The following is a 12,260-nucleotide window of genomic DNA, read 5'->3' on the forward strand; positions in this document are numbered from 1 at the left end:
TTTCATGGCTATTTCCATAACTTCACAAAGTGCCCGGCAAAAGGTAGATTCTCAAGAAACATTTGCAGAAATAATTACTAAAATATGTCAAGAAGTATTTTTTTTCCACTATGAACACCTTGGTTTCTTTTTTAGGTGTATAGACAAATGTAAAATTAATGAAGAGACAATTATTGTCTATACTGACATGAGATGCAAATCTGTTTTTATTCCTTGTTGTGTAGAAATTATAAATTGATAGATGAAAATAAAGTTAAGTTCACAACACCTTTGAATATATTTCTCCTGATAAAATTAAAACCACTTATAGCAAATGTTATCTCAGAATCTGGCATTTAAGTGGATTATTTATGCAAATATAAAACAGAGATAAGAGGAAAATTTCAGGAAAATAATCCACTTTATTATGTCATAGCATCAAAATAAGATTCATATTCCTGATTGCGATTAAAGAAATATTGTATTCACCACACACATAGGCATATGATCAAATCTTCACAGCCTTTTGTTGTTGCTGTTTTTTCTTTCTAGTCCTCTGCCACATGACATATTTTCTTCTTAGGTAGGCATAGTAATGGCATTACTGATGAAGTAAGTAAATGAAGTAAGATTGCCTTTCTCTAAAGAATTCCCAGTTGTGAAAAGGCTGTGAAAAGAAATGTTGGCTTATATATTCAAAGCATTAATGAATCTGAAATGAGGAAATAGATAAAATGAGAAATAATAAACATATAATCAGAATAAAAATAATGATAAATGAGAATGTAAATGGACTACCTACTGACAATTAGTTAACTTCTATTTGTTAAATGTGGAAAGCAATAAGATTATTATTTTTGGTATACTACTTGGAACTGAAAGCACAGAGCTATTTCCTCTGTGCTCTCTCTCACTAACCCATCAGGTGTTTTGTTGTGGTACAAACATGGTTCAAAAATGTTTTACCCCTCTTAACCATTTTATTTTAACAATTTTTGTTGCCCACTCACCTTCAGAAGACTTTAGGAGTTATGGAGGCAGTAGACAGTAAGTGGATACCATCACATACTGTGAAGGTGTATATATTTTCTTGAAATGTTACTATTTGAAATGTTACCATTTTGCTGTTCTCTAGTGTTGCTGTTTCTGTTTCTGTTAATCTGTTTCTATATGAGAATCTGAAAATAGTTAAATCAGTAAGAGTATAATGTGACATATTTTCTCATGTTTATTATATTTTAAATATACAAAGTATCTCAGAAAAAATGGGAAATTAATGTTTCAAGGAATTTTTCAGCTCTGAACTGGATGCCTCCACTGTGGTATGATCACCGCTCACTGCCACCTCTGCTTCCCAGGCTCAAGCCATCCTGTCACCTCAGCCTCCTCAATAGCTGGGACTATAGACACGCGCCACCACACTCAGCTAATTTATTTTTATTTTTATTGGAAGAATGGGGTTTCCTATGTTTCCAGACTGGTCTCAAACTCACGAACTCAAGCAATCCACTCGCCTCGGCCTCCCAAAGTGCTGGGATTACATGTATGGGCCACTGTGCCCAACCATATTTTTTATTTCTGCTTACATTTCTAAAACTACTCGCGTATCACTAAACTTAAAATATTCAACTATTTTATATCAGGTGTTTTCCTCATGATCAATCTGGTCCATCAGCATATAGCCTATAGTCAGGTTTGTATAAATAGTCTTTGTATAAACTCATACCTCTTTCCATGCTGTCCCAGTATAACAGCTTAGTCCTACCATGACTTATTCCTGACCCTGTTTTTTTTTTTTTTTTAACAGCCTGTCATTTGCTTTCAAATGTGTATTAATGAGCCTTAATTACTTACCAGACATTAAGTAACTGGTGATAACATTTGATTTTTCTCTAAGCTTACAAATGTAAAATCAAATATAGTGATAAAATCATAGTAGCTTGAGATCAAATCTTAATGAGAGTTTTATAAAGTAGATATTTAAATAAATACTTACTTTAAAGCCATTTTCTCCTATATTAATTCACTAAAGTATTACAGAAAAGCATTCTTAGCAACAGGAACAATCTGCATACTACTAGTGAAGGACAGCAAACAACATTTAATATACAAAAAATTTCTATAAAAAAGTCATTTCAAAATAAAGACATTAAACATAAGACATTTCATACTATTTAATAAGTATTTTTTTAATTTTATAATTTAATCTCTCTCAAGCATTGCAACAAAAATCAGCACACGTATTATTTTGCCATGACAATAATTTTTGTTCATTGCAGCTGTAAAATTCAGTAGAAGCTTATCAACACCTACCTTCTTCTTTTAGAAAAATGCACTTCTGTGAGTCTTCAATGTAATTATTGTGCTTCATAAAAACTGTGTTATTATGTTGGCTTAGTATAATATGCTTTTTACATCAAAATAACTTATAGTTATTCTCTCCTCTGTTGGTAATTATAACCCGAGTCCATTGTGGTAATAAACTTGGGCTGAATACTTGATGGGCCACTTTATTTTATTCTAACTACCCTTTTTCTATTATGACTATTTATTATGTCTTCATAAATGTGATGCACAGCAGCAGTAAAGTGCAAAGACACCAACACATCTAACTCGTTTCCTGAGGTATGCTCTTTTTTCCTTAGGCAAAGGCTTCAAGTTTTATTTATTTGCAATATCAGAAAGTATTCAAAAGCCATATCATCCCAGGTGTTTTCATCATGAAAAGGAGCTTTTTGAACATATATTATTGAACAGAACCAACATTCCCCATAAGAAATGGCCTCGTTGCCTACAGTCGGGCAACTTCACACCTAACTTCACTGCAAAAAAACAAAGAAAAAGCATTTGAATTGAACACAAGAAAATATTTTAGTAGGTGGAAATATGCTTAGTTGTGTCCATTACTGGGATTGCTAAAAGATGAGAATTAGTCTGACATACGTTCTTTTCAACATTGATCAAAAGAAAGATGAAATCTACCCATTAAGTTTTTATAGTATATATTTTATATGTCCTCTTCTTTCCATAACAAGAATGATTGTTTTGTTTTTTGCTTTTTTTGTATTCTTTTTATGACTGTAGAAAATTTACAAATTTGTATGCAGAGATAAAACATTTCCTGAAATTTAATGTACACAAAAGTTATTATGTGACCAGTTATAAAAGGCATATGATAATCTCACTGCCATGACCTCCAGTCATAATTTTACAAAAAAAAAAAAAAAACTAATAAAATGCTATTTAACTGGACTGTGTTGGTGTGTACATTTTATGAGCCCATGTGTGACAACACAGTAAAGAAATATTACATCTAGTGGTATTGTTCTGCAGACATTTTCGCCTATTATGATCCAGCCTAATTTGTCCTGTCCTAAATATTTCCAAATGTTTACATTATTTTGCCTCTTTTGCCAAGATTAAATTCACTTTTCCATCCCACATCTCATTTTTATTTTTTGCACATAAATGTTTGCTATGCTTTCCAAATAGGTCCTATATTATCTGCGGCCTTCAAATTCTAGGAGTTATAGCATTACTCAACTTAGAAATACCAAAAAACAGAAAAAAGCCCACCCCCGCCAATTTCATTCATGTAAATTCTTCCAGATGGATCCGTGATCCATCCTGTGGCGTTCATTTTTAAAAAGTATGTTGGGCTTTACTTTAATATTCTTAAGTGTTAAACCACTTTTTTCCTAAGCTGAGCCTTCTATTCTGAGACACTGAAATTGTAATTAATATTCCTAATAATTCAATTCTCTGAATTGAATTATTATTCAATACTCTGAATTGAATTATTCAGAGAATAATAATTGAATTATTCAGAGAATAATTTCAGAGTGTGCATCTCTGAAAACACACTCTTTCGCCCTAGATCTAACTCCAAGTGTTGAGGTTGTGAAAGTCAGAAATCTGTGTCAAATGTTTAGGTTTGTAGTATTTATTAAAAATTATTTTGTTGCATAAATAATTCACATATATGATTTTTAATTTTGGGGATTTTTATGCCACTAATAAATGCTCATTTAGGAAAACAAAATAAAGTAAGAATTTTTAAAAGCAAATTTATCAAAAATCTAACCTATAGAGATAATCATAATTATTATAAAACACAGTTTTAAAAATGCAAATATGTTCATGGATATGCATCTTACATGTGATAGGTAAACCCATATAAGAAATCTTATATATTATTTACATGTTCAATCATATTATCCACCTCTTTTTGCTGATAGACCTATAACTAGACTCATGTCCCAATGGAGCCGAAGAGTACATTACAAAAGAAGGTGAGGTAAACACCAAAAGAATTGCATAAATTTTCAAATTTATGTCAACATAATTAGCAAAATATGTTTGGAAATGCATATTAAGGATGTGGAATTTAGCAGGAAGGAGTAAGAAATGAGATCGGTTTGGATTTAGTGATGTGGGCCCATTAAATAGACATTTCAGATTCAGTGTTTTAAATGGAGGGATATTTTCATTAGATATTAAATTCTGGGTTGATAGTGTTTTCATCACCATTTTATCATCTTCTAATTTGTAGAATTTCTGATAAAAATAACTGTCATTCCTAAAGTTTCATTTTTAAAGGAAATGAATTTTTTTTTCTTTTAGCTGTTTTAAAATGTCTGTCCTTGACTTTAGTTTTTAATACTTTTATTTAATGTACCCTATGGGCTATGTGTGGTGGGGCAGGGAGGTTATCCCGCTTGGGGTTTGCATGGCTCCTTGAATTTTTGTGCATAGGATTTGTATTAATTTGACAAACTCTCTTCTACTATCTATTCAAATATTGCTTGTGAAACTATTCTAAATCTGTTTAGTATTTTAATCACCTGTATATTAGAACTGTACATTTTTCCATAATCATTTTATACTGTTATCTGTATTTTTAAACTTTTTCTGCTTTCCTGTTTCACTCAATGTTTTCTACTGATCTAGAAAATATTCTGGTGTCTTCTTCTGGTTGGGCTCCTATAATTTAGTGATATAGACTGGGTAGCTTAAACAACAAAAGTTTATTTCTCACAGTTCTGAAGACTAGGAAGCCCTAGAGTCTGAGTGCTAGCTATTTAATAACTGGTAATAGTCTCCGTTGTGGCTTGCAGACAGCTATTTTCTTCCTGTGTCCCCACACGGCAGACAGAGAGCCCAGCTCTCTGGTGTCTTCTTATAAGGACAGTAACCCTATCATGATGACCCAACTCTCATGATCTTTTCTTAACCTAATTAGTTTCGAAATGCTTAGTACCATTTCATTGGGGATGTTACATCTACTCTACTATCATACCCATCTACTGAGTTTTTAATTTTGGTTATTGTATTTTATTATAGAATTTCTATATAATTATATATTTGTAAGATTAGGTTCAGTTGTGGGATGCTCCATTTTGTCATCTATTTCTTAACCATATTAAGCACAGCAAACTGAAGGTCTGTACCTGATAACTCCCAAATCTGAACTATTTCAGGTGTCTTTAGGTTGACCTTTTATCTTAGCATTTGGTCACTATCTTCTATCGCACCACATAGCTACCACATTTTATACTTAATCTTAGATGCTGTATATATTAAATCACAGAGCCTCTGGATGATACCACATGTCTCCTAATAGAAGATAGTTCTTGGATGGACCAGAGTGTGAGTAGGGTGAATAAGCAACTGACCCCATTAGCAATTGCACTTGTTTGAAGTCCTTTGTGCCTGGAGTGGCTGTTAAAAGGGAAGAAGTCACGTCTAATTCTAGTTTGCCTTACTCCTAGGCTATATCTTATCAGGGATCTCAATAGAAATACTAGCATGCTGGCCAAGTACACAGTTTTTGTTAAGCTTGTGCATTATATATTTTTTGTTTGTTTGTTTGTTTTTCCTCAGCTCTGTGAGCCAGCTTTATAGCTGGTTGCTGTCTCTTACCCCTTTAGAATTTGGCAATAAATTGTGGTCTAAATTCACATAGAAGGTCAGGCTCATATCTGTAGTTTCCTTTTCTTGGCTTCTAATATCTGGTTCCCTAATCTTGGTTTCAAGACTTTGCTACTTTTGTTGATCTGGATTCCAGTTTTCATCTTCCCAGACCTTTGATACTTTTGCAAAACCTCTAGGTTGCTGCTTTTGACCAGGCTGCAAATTTTTGCATCAAGAATCAAGAAATGACCTTAAAGGAGAAAAGATTCAGGGAAAGAATATTTCTTCTATCCCCTTCAAGTCCTGAATTTATTGCTCACTTTCTCATGCCTTCAAACAGTTGGGATTTTTATTTTCCTGGTATGTTACCTAGTTTTATAGTTGTTCTCAAGAAAAGAGTTTGTGTAATAAAAGTGGATCCATGATAGCTAATTATAGAAGTGTTTCATTTAGCTTTATTTCTTTTTCATCAAGTACTATGAAAGTTTGATATAATGACTTTACCTCAGAGCTCTTTGATAGTTATATATGATAGGTTCTGATATGTAGTTTATTTTCTATATTCTGAGATTTTAATTTAATCCATAATTGTTTAAAGAGAGTTTACAATTTTCCAAGTACAAGGTCTATTGCCTGACATTTTGTTATTCATTTATAATTTTATTGAATTTCCATAAGAGAATGAGTTTATATTTTTATAAATTTATTAAGGCTTTTTTGTGGTTTCATATATGATGACTGTCAAAAGTTCCAATGATACCTGAAATATCATATTTTGACATATTTCTATATCTCTCTTAAAAATTGTGAGATTTTTGAGGTTACAGGATAAATTTTCATCTCTCTGTGTGTTATGCCTGACAAAAGAAAGCTGCCCAATGAATTGCACTGATTGGAATGCTGAAGTAGATGCCATACATAATTAAAATACTGTTCCTGATTTATTCGAGAAATAGCTCTTCTAGAAGAGATAAAGCTTTGCATTGGGACAGATTTAATATCCCCAAATTATCCATCTTTTCCTTCAGGAGAGGCAACATTTTTATCATTTTTTGAAACTTCTTAATCACCATGTACCAAAAAGAGAATTAGACATATTCTTTTAAAATGGTTTTTATGCTAATGTTATGAATAATTTTCTCTTTCCTATTTTCTTGATTTTTGACATTTCTAAATCTCATCTAAATAACAGAAAAAATTGTTTAAAACACAAAATAATTAAAACACAAAGTAGGTATTTAAATGTGTTAAATGCATAAGACTTCTTAAAATATGATCTTGTCATAATACTCTGTTAATTGAGAGAAGTCTGCCTCCTGTTTTTTCTTCCCAAAGTAAAGATTAAAAATTCTACTCACTGAATACCAAAGATCCTGATGGCAAACAATAGGGGAATTAGCAGTGTTGCTAGTAATATTCTCTATCTTTCCACTGGTTTGTCTAGCTACCTACCTGTCTATATACCATAAGGACTTCTGCAAAGAAGTGCACACTCCAGGATTTTCTCTTACAGATTTATTTACTCATACTGAATTTCTCTTCATGCATTACTTAGTTAACACAATACAAATTTTACACTTTTTCTATATTTCATGATGCAGAGAGTGGGGATCTATTGAAAATGTGTTCCAATTCCCCTTGTTCTCTTAAAGAAGACTACTTCTTAGCATTTGATACACAATAGGAAATGTTCCTGTTTTCATGTAAAGTTCAGAATTTTAAAATCTTATTATCTTTCAACATGACATCAATAGTGAAAAATAATAATCCTTTTTGAATAGTAGATGATACTATGAAATGTCAACTTTTATTATGTGCATTTGAGTATTCTTAAATGACAACTTTAAAATGAAACTGTGCTCTGACCAATAGCTTTTAAATAAGTTGTATACATTTAACTGTTACTTTCTTATAAATGTGTTACATCAAGAGTAGTGTAAATGTTCTTTCTTTCCCGACAGTAACTTAATGTCAAAAGCTAAGGCAATAGTAACAGCAAAAGTACCAGCAAATATTTTCTTTTAGTATTTAAGTTTTGAACATTTATTTATTGATTTAGCAGCATCTAAACACATGAGATAAAAAACAAGAAATACAACAAAAATCAGACATTGTATGTTGAATAACATTATAAAATTAACACAACTATTATCACAAAAGTAGTAATTTAACAATCCTCATAAATATTTTAATACACAGCCTACAATTTTTGAAATACTTTAAGCCCCCACTTTCTGAGTTGGGAATCTCACACACACACCTCATTCCACCCCACCTCTAACACGGACACACACACAGAAAAAAGAGAGAGAGAAAGAGAGAATATATTATTTTGAAAACAAATCTTTCATAACTGAACTATGCATTCAATTTGGACATTGATTAGCATTTTTTGAGCCCTCACAACAGGATAACTGATTTCAAAAAGGTATGAAATGTAGTCATCACAAAAAATTTGCCCTGTGGATTCTACTTTTATTATTAAACATATGATTACTTAAAGAGGAAAATATTCAAATGACCTCAATGTCTCACAGCTGGTAAATGGTGAATCCTGAATTCTAACTCTAGTCTATCTACTTTCAATGTGCATGCATTTTACCCTGTGTGTCACTACTTTGAGTCTTAGATCTAGCAAGGAGTATGATGTTAAATTGGGTTAGGAGACCAATGCATCACAGCCTTGAAGGCCAACTAAGGGAGACTGTAAAATATAAAACAGCATGTCAGGTGGATGTTGTGCTTGGAAAAGATGTTCTCATCATCTATTTATGGGATACATGGAATATATAGAAGCATGTAGAGACAAAATAACCAAGGAGAGTTACGCACCTATGGCTCCATTCTAATTAGTTAAGAATAAGCCAGTGGGGCTACGGACAGTGACTCACACCTATAATCCCAGCACTTTAGGAGGCAGAAGTGGGAGATCAGATTGCACGAGTCCAGAAGTTCAAGACCAACATGAGCAACATAGTAAGACCTCATCTATATTAAATAGAAAAAAATTAAAAAAAAAACAAAAACAAATAATAAGCCAATAGGCCTTGGAAAAATAATGGTATTGGCCATTATTGAAAAAAGTCAAAAAGGGAGAGAATAAAAAGCTCTAAGCAGAAAGGAATGAAGATAAATTAGATAGAAGAATGAAAAGATGGCAAATTTAAAATTATGTAAGATTGTGTCATTAGGAAAGTTAGAAGCAGTGTGAATATTAACAATAACTAACTTAAAAACACCTCCAGAAAGTGTGGGGAGGGGAATTATGTTTTTTAATTCCTCATATGTGAAAATCATTCTTTTTTTTTAAAAAAAAACAACGTATATAGATATTAGTATATTCATATAGCAGATGAATAAAATTAGTTGTCAAATTTATTGTCAGGCAACCGATGATTTAAAACCTTTTCTTATTTTTTTACTTTGTGGTCATTAGGAAAAAAGAAAAAAAATTATTAGTTTTATTTACTCACTTGTAAAATAGGAATATATACATGGTAATATCATGATGAAAGTTATATAAGATACATATCAATTATGCTTGGGTAGTAGAGTAATTCAATAAAGAATTGTTGTGGGTTATTATTTCATCATTACTTAATATATATCCTTTTATATAAAGTATATTTAAACCTTCAGTTTTGTTTTTATAACCTGATTTAAAGGAATTATTTAGCTATAACCCCAGTGTGTATTAAGTGATATTAAATATTATTGCCTTCTGTGTTTTTCTTCTATAGTTAAGTTTTATATTTGCCAATAGTGAAGCACATTGAAATAAAACTTTTGAAATAAGGAGTTGTGTGCTCATTTGTTTTCCAAAACCAACATATACAGGAATATCTTTGCAAATATTAGCCAACATAGATTGTTAAATGTTTTAAGGGTCACTTTAAAAAAAGAGTGTTTCATCAAGAACTCTAATCTGATTGTTCCCCCACTCCTTATAATTATCAAAAATTGCAATGATAAATCTTTATGTGTTTTTTAAAATTGTTTTTGTTGTCCCATAAGTACTTCATATAAAGACTTCCTTTAGTACAAAAAAGGATTATTTGTTCTATCACTGGTTATATTTTTTACCATTTTTTTCTACACACAGCATTGCAAATGATCTTTCTACTGAGTCTTTAGTTTTCCCTTCATATTAGTTATTTTCACTTATTTTTCCATTTAAAGAAATTAATACAGGAAAAGCTCCTGAGTTCATCTTCCATGGTGCAACTTTTATTTTTTGCTTTATTACATCAGCCTTTTACTGCTGCCAGTGTGGATGCTGTAAATTTGCTTTAATTTCTTTACACATTTTACTTCATGCATACTTATTTCATTGCTCCCTGATGCCTGTTTCTTTCTCAGATTTTATCTCCTCATGACTTTTTGCTACTAATTTACAGAAGCTAGATATTCTTATATTCTAGAGAAGTGGTCCCCAGCCTTTTTTGGCACCAGGGACTGGTTTCATAGAAGACAGTTTTTCCACAGATGATGGGTTGGGGATGGTTTCAAGATGAAACTGTTCCACCTCAGATCAACAGGCATTAGTCAGATTATCATAAGGAGCACACAACCTAGATCCCTCACATGTGCAGTTCAAAATAGGGTTCATTCTCCTATGAGAATCTAATGCTGCCACTGATCTGACAGGAGGCAGAGCTCAGGTGGTAACTGAGCAATGAGGGGAGGCTGTAAATACAGTTGAAGCTTCGCTCACTCACCCACCACTCATCCCTTGCTGTGTGATCTGGTTCCTAACAAGACACAGACTGGTACTGTTCTGCAGACCAGGGGCTGGGGACCCCTGTTCTAGAGAATATAAAATGTTTTCCCCTGAATCTTGTTTCACGTACTTTCAAAGATATACTTCTCTTTCTTTGTGATTTTCAATGTGTTTAATGTGGTCATATAAATTATTTGCAAGATATAGGGAGATTGAATTCTCATTGGGCCTGTTTACTATTTATTTCCATGGTAGTAAGATCAAAACCTTTCTCAGCCACTAGAGAAAGTGACAGGACTTTTCTCTTGGTCCCTTTGCTGGACTCACAGCAGGGTTGCCATGTCTACTTGGCCTGCTACACTCAACCCCTTGCAGGAAGAAGCATGTGAGCAAGTGAGTGCAGGATCTGGTTGGCCACTCAGTCGGCCCCTGGCCCTTTTGTGAGTGGTGGCTGCCCTCTGCCAGTGAGGGCAGAAGGCCTGTGAGGCAGACTTTCCGGGTATCCGCTCTTGGTGGGTCCCAAATTCTTGTCCAGCATCCAAGAAGAATGAGGATATGCTGGCAATCAAAGAGTGAGCAAGTTGGGGAGTTTTATTGAATGATGAAACAGCTTTCCGCAGGAAGGGGATGCAGGGGTGGTCCCCCTACCAGAAGGCAGAAAAAGTCCTCTCAATGTGGCTGAGTCTGGGGCTTTTATGGGCTCAGCATAGGAGAGGAGCAAGCTGTAGTATAACAGTATTGGAAAAAGCAACATTCGTTTGGTTAAAAGGTATTATTTAGAAAGAATAAATCAGGAAAGGGTGGGCAAACAGGAACAGAACTTCTCACTCTGGGTTGTGGGTTTCATGCAGGATTAGCAGTTAGGTCTTTCAGCCTTTGGACTGTTTTTTGTCTTTAAGGTGGGGTTTCACTAGGGACCCATCTTTATCTACCTAGCCATTTGGCCGCCTCCTGTCACTATCAGAAGTACAGATTAATACACAGAAATTCAAGTCAACAGTATAGGTTTAAAAGTTAATCCTCAGTAAATACTGCTACTTGGTTTCTTTCAGTGTTATCCCTTTCCTACTATTTTACTCAAGTAGATCAAATCAAAGATTATAATATCACTTTGCTTGGCAAAATATAAAATTACTGTGAAAATTTAAGGGATTGCTATTTTAGTTTTCCACCTGCACAATATTTTGTTCCCTTTACTATTCCTAAAATAGTGATGGATTATCATAGATGAGTTTCCATAAGAAGTGGACTCTGGCGAAGATTTGTATGCATGAGGTGATTGCTGAGGAGAGCTTTGGAGAAAAATGTATGTGAGTGAGGAAAATACAATTGCTTAGAGAGGAATATTGTACTATAATGCAGTTTTCACAGAGTAGGGCATCTGGCTCCAAAATCTCCATTCAATTATCAGAGGTCAGATTTTCTAAGAAAGAGTCTTAAAGGGAGATTTACTTGCAGAAGATTGATTGAGGAGAGCTCTCAGGACAACACCTGTAAGGAAATAGAAGGAGCTGACTTTCACAGAGGGAGAGGTTGAACTGAGATATATTTGCCTCCAAAGCTTCAGCAGATTGTATGGCAGCTGCTGCTGAGATTCAGAGTTGTTCTGAAGTCAAAAGATTTAGCCTTTGTACCCTTCATCAACCAG

At 33.3% G+C, this 12,260-nt stretch overlaps 1 long non-coding RNA gene across 1 annotated transcript; it reads right to left on the reverse strand.

The window, feature by feature from the left end:
• Positions 1 to 381: 381 nt before the first annotated feature.
• LOC112132013 (uncharacterized) lies at positions 382 to 2,452 on the reverse strand. The gene is made up of 3 exons (XR_002913832.1): positions 2,293 to 2,452; positions 990 to 1,157; positions 382 to 691 (listed from the first exon to the last, which is right to left on the reverse strand). It is a non-coding gene; the product is annotated as an uncharacterized LOC112132013 (long non-coding RNA).
• Positions 2,453 to 12,260: the final 9,808 nt, after the last annotated feature.

This window comes from Pongo abelii, chromosome 12 (assembly GCF_028885655.2).
Source record: "Pongo abelii isolate AG06213 chromosome 12, NHGRI_mPonAbe1-v2.0_pri, whole genome shotgun sequence".
NCBI classification, from domain to species: Eukaryota; Metazoa; Chordata; class Mammalia; order Primates; family Hominidae; genus Pongo; species Pongo abelii.